At 37.1% G+C, this 12,175-nt stretch overlaps 1 long non-coding RNA gene across 6 annotated transcripts; it reads right to left on the bottom strand.

Annotated features, from left to right (window-relative positions):
* Positions 1–6,780: 6,780 nt before the first annotated feature.
* On the bottom strand, positions 6,781–10,220 carry LOC133719958 (uncharacterized). 6 transcript variants are annotated; one of them, XR_009851581.1, is made up of 5 exons: positions 9,574–10,215; positions 8,709–9,059; positions 8,007–8,089; positions 7,778–7,867; positions 6,781–7,010 (listed from the first exon to the last, which is right to left on the bottom strand). It is a non-coding gene; the product is annotated as an uncharacterized LOC133719958 (long non-coding RNA). The 6 variants fall into 6 exon arrangements; XR_009851583.1 differs by lacking the exon at positions 6,781–7,010 and having other exon boundaries at positions 7,030–7,867; positions 9,574–9,882; positions 10,095–10,220; XR_009851580.1 differs by lacking the exon at positions 6,781–7,010 and having other exon boundaries at positions 7,030–7,867; positions 8,709–8,773; positions 8,982–9,059.
* Positions 10,221–12,175: the final 1,955 nt, after the last annotated feature.

Here is a 12,175-nt window from a genome sequence, read left to right as displayed (position 1 = left end):
AATTAGGGCTAAATACTGATTACTACCCTGTAGTTTGGGTCCAAAATCAATTCAGTCCTTGAACTTCTAATTTCATCAAGAACACCCCTGCACTTTCAATTTTGATCTAATAGGTCCAATTTATTAGACTTCTGACAATTGAGTTATTTAACTTGTTGACGTGGCTCATATATGACCTATGTTTTATGATGTGGTGTTGAAATAGCATGCATAGTCAATTTAGGAGTGAGATCCACTATTAGAAATCTATCAAAGAAATAGTTTTTTCAACAATTAATCCAACTATAACTTGAACCCATAACAGAATATTAATGAATTGGACCTATTAGATCAAAATTGGGTGTTTTTGATGAAATTAGAAGTCCCAGGGACTGAATTGATTTTGGATCTAAACCACAGAGTAGTAACCAGTATTTAGCCCATGTAATTAACCCCAATTTGTTAGTGGTGAAATGGCATGTAAATGGTTCCTAGCTTTTGTAAGATGTTTTTCATACTAGCAACACCTCATGGTGACTCAAGTCTTTTTAAAGGTCAATTATTTCTTCTTGTTGTATCTAACGAAGCGTCTTCTTAAATTACATGTTAGAAAATAGATTAAGTTGAAACGTCTTCTTCTTGACATACAAAATAAGTAAGGATATTAGGTTAGATTATAACAGTGAACTAATCTGGGCACCTTCATTACGAATAAGGAAATGGTTAGTGTGTGGATCTGTTGAGTACAAGCTCACTCCTTGTTCGGTACCTGCTATAAACTTCTTTCCGCTGAAGACAACAAAGATAAACAAATTCGTTGAGAGGAAGACCGGATTCACTCCTCCGATGCTTAAGTCAAAGTTCATTTTAGGCGGGAAGGGAGCTCTGAGAAGATTACCTCACAAATGAGGAGTGTGCTCCTATTTATAGGCATTTAGGGTCAGTGAGAGTCGGTGCCAGATGTTGAGTCAACTCTCTGTTGTAAAAATATGGAATGGAATTTCTGTAAAATTAAAATACAAAATAATATAGTAATATCTTGGGAAATAAAAATAATAATATAGATAGAAAATAAAATAAAGTAAGAAAATAATATAATATATAGGTTTTTATATAGGAAAACTTATTGAGTGGAGGCGTGCAAGCGCATTGTCGTTGACAAGACCCGCCCCGAATTTCACCCTGAAATCCGAGGTGGCCCTGTGGGGCCCACCTTAGGAATAACTCTACCAAAAATTCGACAGAATCACCCCTAAAATGGACTACCAAAACCTGTGGAAAGACATTTACACTTCTAAGTAATCCATCCTTATTCTCTTCGAGCCACCTGCTCCCCAAATCACAACTCCAAATTCACAAATAATTGTCTCAACCCTAATACAATATTGATCCCACAGATTATCAGAGTAATACTAATCCACTAGGTAACAAAGAAAACAGAAATAGAATGAGTACGCGGAAGCAATGCTGTTGGCTATGCATCGACTCCATGTACACCCGACCTCAAAACCTAGCCTGCAAACTGGGCATTTGAAACCGAAGGGCCCAGGGGAAAAGTATTGAAAACACGTTAGAGTGAGTGGACAAAAATAAATAATTGTAAATAAACGGAATTTTATACTTTCCCACATTTATTTAAATTTATAAAACTTCGATGCATGCAACGTTTGTAAAATTTTATTTCTTAAAATCAAGAAACTGGAAACTGTAATTCGAACCCGCTGAGTATCGTATCATCGGACTAGACCCCGCTAGCTCAGAAATAATATAAAAGTAGGGGAAGATGATAGCCATACGAATGAGCCACCCAGGCTCGGGTGATAGCCTCCTAGGCTAAAGTACTCCCATATACTCCTGTTATATACCCACACGCCACTATGTGTAGCGATTAGGATACTGGGCTTCAGCATTACTGTCACAAAGATAGTAACCAGCGCCACAAAGGCTGACGGGCTTCGGTGATCCCATCACCTCGCCACAAAGGCGGACGAATCAATGCTAGCAATGATAATAGTCACCCAAAGTATGGCAAAAGAAAATCCGAAAACCACATAAATCCATAAAGCTTCCCCCAAATTCTCACAGTAAGGCGAAATATCATCGACATGTCCCACACGCCAAAAGTATCTCAATATCAATAGCAGAAAGGCGAGATCAAACAAAATCATAATTCTCAAACCGAAATCATTACTAAGGCATTCCCAATGCCAAAACCAAAGATCGAATAAATAAACAAGAATTAATTCCATCGAAATCCCATTTCGAAAATCTTTCAGAAATCTCAAATCGACGAATAGAAATATAAATAAATAGTATAATTCCAGAAATCACCTCGGAAAATAATTCAATGAAAATCACATAATCATAATTTCAAATAATAATCAATCTCTGAAAATCAATTCATATTCTCGAAAATAAATCATAAATCCAAACCCGAGCATAATAAATTCATATCCGAAACTCATGAAAAATCAATGTCAAATTATAATCCAAGACAAAATATCATGCTCGATAAATAAAACGATAATTAAATAAACCAATAATTTCAAAATAAATGCATGCATCATTTACTTAAAAACAAAAGTCCACTCATAGTACTATTTAGGCGATCACGCGTACGAATTCTTTCGTCGAGCAATGGCTCGGTACGACGCCCTGTACATAAATATAATTCGTGAATAACTATTCTAATTAAATACGATTCTCAAAATCGAATCCTCATAAATCATCTCTCCAATTCTTCTCGGATTCAACCCACATTCTACCACTAATACCAATTTGTTATCTTAAAGGTTCCAAGTCAGAACCGAGAGATATCCGACGGTCGGATTCTCGTAAATCGATAATTGAAATCCTAAATTTCCAGAAATTCATAATCGATTAAAAACTTCTCCAATTCCAACCAAATTCACATATTCAACCTCAACAAAAATTATAGGATTTAACTAGCTAAAATATATATATAATTTAAATTACTGTTTAAACACCACACTGTTCACGCACCGCACTGTTCATGAGCGACACTGTTCATGCAGCGGCCAACTCCTCCTCCGGCCACCAAATTTCAACCACAGAATCATCTCAACATTCTAAGCATTTTTCATAACTGTGACCAAGTGAGAAAATACCTTGAAGTGCTCCAATTTTGCCGATGAACACAAACCCGGAAATCTCCAAACCCACCAATTTGGAAATCCTTCAAATTCACCTTCCAAACGTTGAAATTTCAGCTAGAAGTCTTGAGGGAAGATGATCAGTGACTCGAGGCGCTCCTAATAGAACCAATTTCACCTCCGCAGATAGCCGGAAACTGGAGAATTTCGCCGGAGAAGGAAAATACTACAGTAACAATGATTGCATAAATTCAGGGTTTTCCGGCCAAATCGCTGATACCCACTGGTACCACCGTGTAGAGGAGGAAGAAACGGTCCAAGGACAACTGGAATCACATCGATCGGACGCCGGACGGCGAAGAAATCGGAAAAAGAAGAAGGGAGGGCGACGCGGGGTAAGAGGGAAGCAGAGAGAAAATCTCGGGGGGTAGGTTTCCGAAAATGGAAACCTACCACAGTAACTTTCCATATATATAGAAAGTTACTGTGAACAGTAACTTTAATCTTTCGCTTATAACTTTCGCATACGAACTCTGATTTTTACGTACCACATATGCACGCGCTCGATTTAACATCCTCTACGACTTTTATGAATGAAACTTTCTCAAATTTTGACCCAAACAAAAGTCAACAATTTAGGGCCACTAAAAGTATTAAAACAAAGTAAAGGTGAAAGTAATTCCTGTTTACCATCCAAAAGACTAGTAGACCGGTAAATTAAGATACGGGACGTTACAGTCGTAAGAGAAGATTCGTCCCCTACAGCACAGGGTTGAATGACGAACTTCCCCCAAGATAAAACAACTCTTCGAGCTCTGTCGTGCAGCTAAGAAGCTCCATTAAACCTTAATCACCCGTGCACTAAAAATGGTGTATATTTAAAATAGATATATGTACAATATGGAAGAGGAATTTTGATGGATAGGGTGTTGTGCTAGAGTGGTTGCATGATGGTGGAGTGCTTTTTCTTCCTACGATATCCCTCATATGTATTCGACCATCTCGACATTTCATTTCCGACAATATGTCCAACCACACATGCCTTACAACCATATGCCTTCCAACTCTAGCCATATACCCTTATATAGGCCACATTACCATGACCATCAATAGCCTCATTAACCATATAACGGTCAAATAATAATCATATATTTAAAACATAAAACAATTAAACCATAAATAGAGAAATAAACGCAAATGAAAATAACCCCCGACATAAATAATGAAATAAATAAAATACATTTTAATTTTAAATCATAAAATTTCCAACAATTTGACAACACTCTCGTCTTGCGATCTTACTCGTACATGTGAGTGGACAAGCTTCGACATTCTAGAAGCTGGCGTTTGACAGTCACGTAGGCAGATACGTGCGTCCATCTATCTGTCGAGCATCAATTCACACGCTTAGCGCATGGTTACGCAAACAAGTCCCCCAAGTCCCCAAGTAAGAGGGTTTTATTAAAGTAAGGTGTCCTTGTATGCTAAGCGTAATTGGTGCAAGTGCAGTGCATATTTACTGAACACACGCTTTATCCTTTCAGATGGGCCCCTCATTGGGCCCTCTAGGGGTGCCCCACTCCCTAGCTAAGCAAAGCATCCATTGAATGGACGAGTTATTTAATGAGGGCAAGGTTGCGCTAAGGCAGTGGGCATTAGGTAGCAAGCCTAGCATATTTGGAAGAAGAATATAATGGAAGAAGAGAGAGAGAGAGAGAGAAAGTCAGTTTCTTCAACTTCTTCTTCAACATAGATTGAGATTTCGAGAAACAAGAATATCGCTGCTGCCATTTAAAGCACATGGAGAGCGATAACCGAAGTCCCTTGATGTGCTCATATTATCCTATATTTCTATGCCTCTTAATCTTGGTTTTTATGTTTAACTCCTTATTTATGATTCATTTACATCTTTTAGTGTTTTTTTAGGTTTGTTCCGTAGAAAGAAGAAAAGAAAAGCGAAAATGAGCTAAGTAGGATTGAAAGACAATGTGCAATCTGAGACTGGGAATCTGTCTGTGCAGAACATCCAACTTCACCGAATTACTGGGAAATGCTCAGATCGACAATGAGCCTTATATGCATGGAAAGCTACGGATGTCTACTTTCTGTAGAATTTTACGGATCTCGTTTTCGATACTTCTGGAAAACGTTATGATTATTTGAGTGAAGATAGGTCGGACAGGAAATCTGCTCGGGAATTTACAACCATTCGTGGAGAACTCAAGTTCCGTGGCACAAGATTGTCAATCCTAATGTTTCAAGGAAGTTAATTCAGATGAAGATTCAATGATGAACTTATTCCTACTTCTACAAGAGATATTTCAAGGTTTTCCCATTCCAAATCAAGAAAGAAATCCAAATCCAAGTCTTACAAGGAAACATGAGGCCAAAGATGAGCAGAAATCTTCCCTATATAAGGGAGCACGAATTTACATGAGAGGAGGAGTCTCAGGAGCACATTGAAGATGCCTAAGGAGCGGAGACGACTCATCCATCTTCCCTTTCTTTTCCCCTTCCATTCTTTTTATGTTTTTCCTATGTTTTATTTAGTTATATTTTGTTAAACTTTTTCTAGGGTTAGGATGATGCCCTATCATGATTGCTTATGTACTTTGATGATTTATTGATGGATTTATAGTTTCTTTATGATGAATTCTTAGTCACTATTTGAATTGATGCTTTATGTTTAAGTTCTTTGATTGATCACCTTTGGGCTTTGCATCTAGTAATTAGAAGATGAATTTGAGGCGTACCTGCAATATAATTCAAATTAGCTTCTTGTGATTAAGAGTTGTGAATTACATTATTGTCGTACCTGAAGTAATGGTTTGCATGATTCTCTTGTTTTCTAGAATGTAATGAGTCCTAAGTGTTAAATTTATGCCGTACCTGGATAAATTGCATGTTAGGATATACGACCTCTGCCGTACCTGGAGAGAATCATACACTTAAGGAAAGCTATGGTCTAAGTGCCGTACCTGGACTTAGATACGGGAATTGTCATCAAAAGAAACAAAAGAATCTGTTAATTGCATTGAAACATAAATAGGATTGTTAGTGGTTGATTCGGAAACCCTAGGTTTTATCATTATTTGTTTGTTTCTTTAATTCTCAAATTATTTGTTTATTCAAAAAACCCAAAAATCAATATCTTCTTTTGCTTGATTGTTTATGTGATTTTGTGTTTGGATTAATTGAGTTAGGGTTTAAATTGATTATCAATCCTCAGTTGGAACGACCTCGTACTTGCACCCTATACTAACGACGATTCGTGCGCTTGCGAGTTTTAATTAAAATTTCACAACATCCCTCGAGCTTTACGATAGATATCATAACACTTAGGTTTATATTCTCTACTTCATGTTATTATCTTTGAATGAAGATGAAATTGGTTACTGTTGCTGATATGGCACTACCACAAACATGGGCTTTACACACTTTTGTTAATGGTGTGTGTTGGGCTTCAAACCACCAATGAATGGTGTGTAAAGGCAATACACACCAGCCCAGTCACCATTGGTTTAGGGGTTGCTAAAGATCCCGTGACAAACACCCATGGGTCACTATCATTTTGTTGGTGCCAGCACTGTTTAGTACTGTTCATCCTGATTGGTGAGTATGGATCAAGACACCAATGTCGTAATTGGTGGAATAGTCAGCCATACCCAATCACTATAATTAGCACCACACCAATTTTATTGGTGACTATATTTCATCTTTTAAAAAAAAAAAAAAAAATTCATGGAAAACTTAATTATTTTGAATATTATAACATCTAAATACAAATCCTCCTAGACTAGAAGATTCCAAAGGTGACTACTGTCTTCTTTCATATGATTGAAACCCGATATTGCTCTCATCTCTCTCTCGTTTCATCACTGAACTGCAAGTACAGTGTACAAAGTCCATTTCTTTCTCCTACAAGCAGAAAAATCCACAAGTTAGCCAGAAAGTACCCACTTGCAATGACATTTCTCTCGGGGAAGAAACTTAAAACAAACAATTATCATTCACATTGATTATGTATTTCTGTAGTAAAAGCTGGTTCGAGCTCATAAATTGAACATCTATCTGCATGGTTGACACATAGAGGGTAAAATCTGAAGCTAAAAACTAGGTTATATTGAACAATAGTGTTCTATTCATGTTTTTAAGCACTTGCAATTATACAACAATATATATGAATGGTGGTATTATGAACACAGTCACATTGAAGACCATCACAAATGTCAGATCTACAAGGAAATTCAATAAAAGCTTACAGTAGTAAGCATTTATGAGAAAAACCAGTGCTGCAATCCAATAAAAATAAGGTGAAAGAGAAACAGTTAGGTCATTCTGTATGTAATATTAGCATTTCATATTCCATCTTGCAACGAAAAATCAAGTAAGGGACCAAATCCATCAGCTGAAACCGAAACAACAAAGCAGACCTAACAAATAATTAATCAAATAATGAACTAACCATTTTAAAGGTCATCCATATATAAGCATTAAACAACTGAAAGGAGCTTTATCAAATATTCATTAACAGTTACGTATGTATATGGACACCAAATTACTAAATGAAGAAGTAGCTTCATTTACTGATTAACCATATTGAAAGATAAGCCAAATCAATCTAGATAATGCGTTTTCAAACTATGGTGAATGCGCTCTAAATGTGTGAATAGATTTGTTAATACCTGTGAGGGTGGGTGTCGTTGTTGTCAACGCAATTGAGCAACTTTCAAAAATTCCTTCACTAACTCATCTGAACTTGCGACTATTGCAGCCTACATAAGAGAAGATAAATGATAATGAAAGAACATTATTCAGATGTGGTATGTTCATTAACATATACAAAATAAGAAGTTTGAAATGGATCCATTTATGAGTTCAACTTCCAATTGATAAAGTTCAGACTAAACTGACCTCGTGCAAAATGAGAAGGAAGAAAGATATGTATCTGAAAATTAGCCGACTCACACCAATAAGAGCCATCACCAACTGCAACCCTGCAAATCCCAAATAGCCAAGAAACCAAATCAGAACACTATGCCATCAAAACATATAAGAAAATCAGATTTTAAGCTCAAAAAACATGAAAACTACCAAGAAAACTAACAAAACCAAATTTTACTGGACAAAAATGAAGAACTATAACTGCGCACAAAACCACAAATAACCAACTATTTTCCTGAAAATCAGGCAAATCTCACGAAGAAATTGAGAATCAGAAATCAATGCTTTAGAACTCACCTGGGATTAGTTCTGGGAGCCAATTGAACAACAATAGAAGAACCAATATAACAGATTATACAAAAGAATGCCGCAGTAATTTGAGATAGAATTACACAATAAAAATTATCACCCCTATATAACAGTAATAGATAAAGCTACCAACACGGAAGATAAAGACATGTCAGAAAACAATTATCCCACTGTCAACTTCTTCTCTGAAAAGTCAGCGAAACAGTGAAATAAATTCACATAATAAAAAATAAAAAGGAAAATTTTCACAGATCTAAAAAATTCATGAACATGCTGAAAGAGTCAAATGTCACTCTTTTCACTACTCAATAAAATGAATCCCACAACCCTAGCTGAAATGTAAATACAGAAAGGGAGGCATACCTTGAACATGGCAACAAATCCAACTTGGACAGATTGTTGGGGAACTAACAATCAAAATGTAGGAGCTGTAGTTTGCCAAAAAAAAAAAAAAAAGTGTAAGAGCTGCAAAGAAATAAGAAAAATGCATAGACTAAAAAAATCAATGAAGAGCCTTCAAATTTTCATTGAGGATTAAAATAGAATTATACATGAATATCCAATAACAGATTTCGGAACTGGAGAAGCCAACAACATATAAATTGAATATCTAAGAGCATTAAAGGAGAGTTGTACCTGCAACCAATTTTTTAAAAACCTCCAATGTAGACCCTCTTTGATTCTCTTTAGACTGTCACAGAAACTTGAATTGAGCTGCATAATAATCAAATTAACTGAAGTTAGAAAGGGATTCCATACAAACCATTATTATGATAAAACTATCACATCTCCTCATAATCTTGAAAACCATTAATAGAAACATTAGCAAAAACTAAACTTCTGTCATAGTTGCCATGACAGTTGTAAAATGAAACTCCAAATGCACAAAAATGAAAGGTAATTGTATCTTATATAGTTGAATATAGAGATGAGCCAAACCCACCAGTGAGTTGGCAAAGCTACGAAAAAACTGCAGCAAATAGCCACAAAATCTGTCTTATGATGCCGGCTATGTTAGACTTAGATGTATATAATATGAACACAAAATCCAAAACAAATGAGGCAAAGCAAAAGAAACAGATGAACCCAAAGCACAGACCACTTTAGATGGCAATCTCCTTAATCCCTCGCTATCATACAATTACAACAACTCTTAACATATGTAAACAATAGAACTTCACAATCTCCATATTTAATTGAGGGATATATGAAGTGGGTTCTCACTCACCTGATTATCCAAATAAACCTTTGAGAAGCTAGTTCTCTGTACCCACTCCAACGTGCCTATGACCTTGATCAATACCCACCTAAAGGATCTGCAGCCAAACTCCAGCTCCATTCTTCTCGTCTTCCCCAATTTCAGACCTTAATTAGGCAATCCTCGAAATTACCACCATGGATGGGTTTGAGCTTACCTTAGAGCCTTAGACTGAATTGATTTCAATCTAAATTCCAAAGCCCAAGTTTCTAGATTTGGTAACGGAAAGAAGATGGAGACGTCAATGGCTTCCAACCCGTGGCCATGGCTCATTCCTCCCTTTCCAAACCCACAAAAAAGACGAATTGGGTAAACTCAGACTAATTCCTCCTCATCCGTATATAAACTATCGTCATCAATAACATCAAGCAAAAGAAGAAACTCATACCTCAAACACAGATATTCTGAGAGTTAGATCACTTCAAAGAGAGACAGTAATAACAGTAGGCGAAGAAGAAGAAGAAGACGACAAATTGTATTCCGACAAATACCTTCCACTCGGTTTATTTTCTCTTCTCCTTCTTTTTCTACTTCCCCCGTTCTCAAATACCCTACCAAGCTTTTTCCGCTGTTGATCTTGCTGGCTCAGTTCACGATCTGGAAGTAGATAGAGGCTTCGAGACCTTACTCCTATACTTATCCATACACCACTGGCAATAACTAACAGTATCAAGGGCAAAATCGAAATTTAACTATTCATTGCGTTTGTCTTTGCGGAATGAACAACAACAGTGTAGATTAAAAGTGATCATTTACACCATTGTCGGTATTGGTGGGATATTGGAATAGTGATGCTCCACTACTCAAACGTATAATAAGATTGAATATGTGATAATAAGACCATGTTGTCACCATTGGCCTAAAAGTGGGGATAGATTAGTATCCTTAGCCCATATTTGTGGTAGTGTGGTTTAGGCATAAATGGTGTAAATTTTCTAGGTTTGGTTTTCTGTATTTGAATTGATTTTGAAATATTCAAGGTATGGTCTAAGTTCTTGATAATACAAACTAGATCTGAAGGAAAGATAATTTTGTTTTGGGAAAAAAAGAAGAAGCATGTTTCTAGGATAGAGATCAGATTAAATGGTATTGTGAGGTTTTGGGTTTTATCTGTCTATATATGTGTTCTTGAGTGGAATTTAAAAAGTTTAGAAAGAAGGGGGGATTTGATCTAATTTTATTTGTATGAAAATGCCTCTAGGTTATTAGAAGCATGTCTGTGATTTTCCATGTGTCTGTCGGGGTGGAAGTCATATATGTGTCGAGTGATGATTCAGCGGATTCTATAGATTCAGTTGTTCCAGATCGTCTATTCGCTGACTGTACTCCTTCATGCAGTGTATGTAGCAGACTACATGAAATGTAGAGGGAGGCAAGCAATAGAAAGCTTAAGCCGGAGAGGGGGAGGGTCAGACAACGTAGGAGAAGAACCAAGTAATATAGGTAGAGCACCAAATAGCATAAGAGAAGATCCGCTAGATCTTAGTAACCCCATTAAGTTGATACCGCTTTAACAGGTTGATTCGCTTTTGGAATTAGAGTATATGAAACTTGCCCAAACAATAGAGCAAGAGTCCCTAATAACAGCTCATTTGAGGAGACCCACTAGAGGCGAGATGTTTCGTGAGAGTAGCAAACAAATGGCGGGGAAGAGCCCGAAGTTTAAGAAGGCACAAAACAGATAAGGGAATCAAATGAGAGTGATAAATGAATAGGACAGTCGTCGAGGTCTGAAGCAGAAAACATAGAGAAGAGAGAACTCGGAGAAGGTCACTTTGAGGGAACTAAAACTGTGGGAGAATTAGATGATGGGACACCCATTAATCTGCTAGAGCAATCTCAAACATAAGAAGGAATTGCTAAGATGAGGAAGTAATATCGCATTCCTAACACCGTTGGCTTTCATTTGCTGAGGAGTGATGAATTGGCCCATGATCCGCCGAAAGGTCATATATATAGCGATTCACCTTACGCAGATTAAGATAGGTTTGAGACTACCACTAACTCCATTCTTCCAACAGATCCTAAGTGAACTTAACGTAGCGGTGGGGCAGGTGAGTACCATCATGCTAAGAGTATTACAGTCTATATATGTACATATTATGGAATGCGGTTGGACTAAGATCACCCACTCGGAAGAGGTTATGCACTCCTATCGTTTAGAGTATTTTGATAAGTTGAAGTGCTTGAACTCTAGGGCTAACCCCTCGCTGGAGTATAGTGAAGAAGGATAGAGTTTTAGAGAATCCGCCACACTCAACTACATATTGGATATTCACTGTCTGCTTTGCGTATAATGAGTAGGAGAAGGAGACAAAATACTTAGATGAATACGCCAAGAAAACGCGTGTCTTAACCTATAAGCGAAGTGAAGTCCCATCCAAAATAAGGGGCCAAGAATTGAGGGAGGGAGTGCCAACCATGACTCCCCTCATAAGCCGCGCCAAAGTTTGCTAGTACGTCCACGGGAATGTTTCCTTCGTGAAAGATATGTGTAACCCTTATGTTCAATTGCTACACAGCTGCGATGCCATTCAACCACTTGGTACGCAGCCTCCAGGGGACTAGAGTA

This window comes from Rosa rugosa, chromosome 7 (assembly GCF_958449725.1).
Source record: "Rosa rugosa chromosome 7, drRosRugo1.1, whole genome shotgun sequence".
Classification (NCBI taxonomy): Eukaryota; Viridiplantae; Streptophyta; class Magnoliopsida; order Rosales; family Rosaceae; genus Rosa; species Rosa rugosa.
The sequence above is the reverse complement of the archived record's forward strand: the minus strand, read 5'-3'. Positions and strand labels throughout refer to the sequence as shown.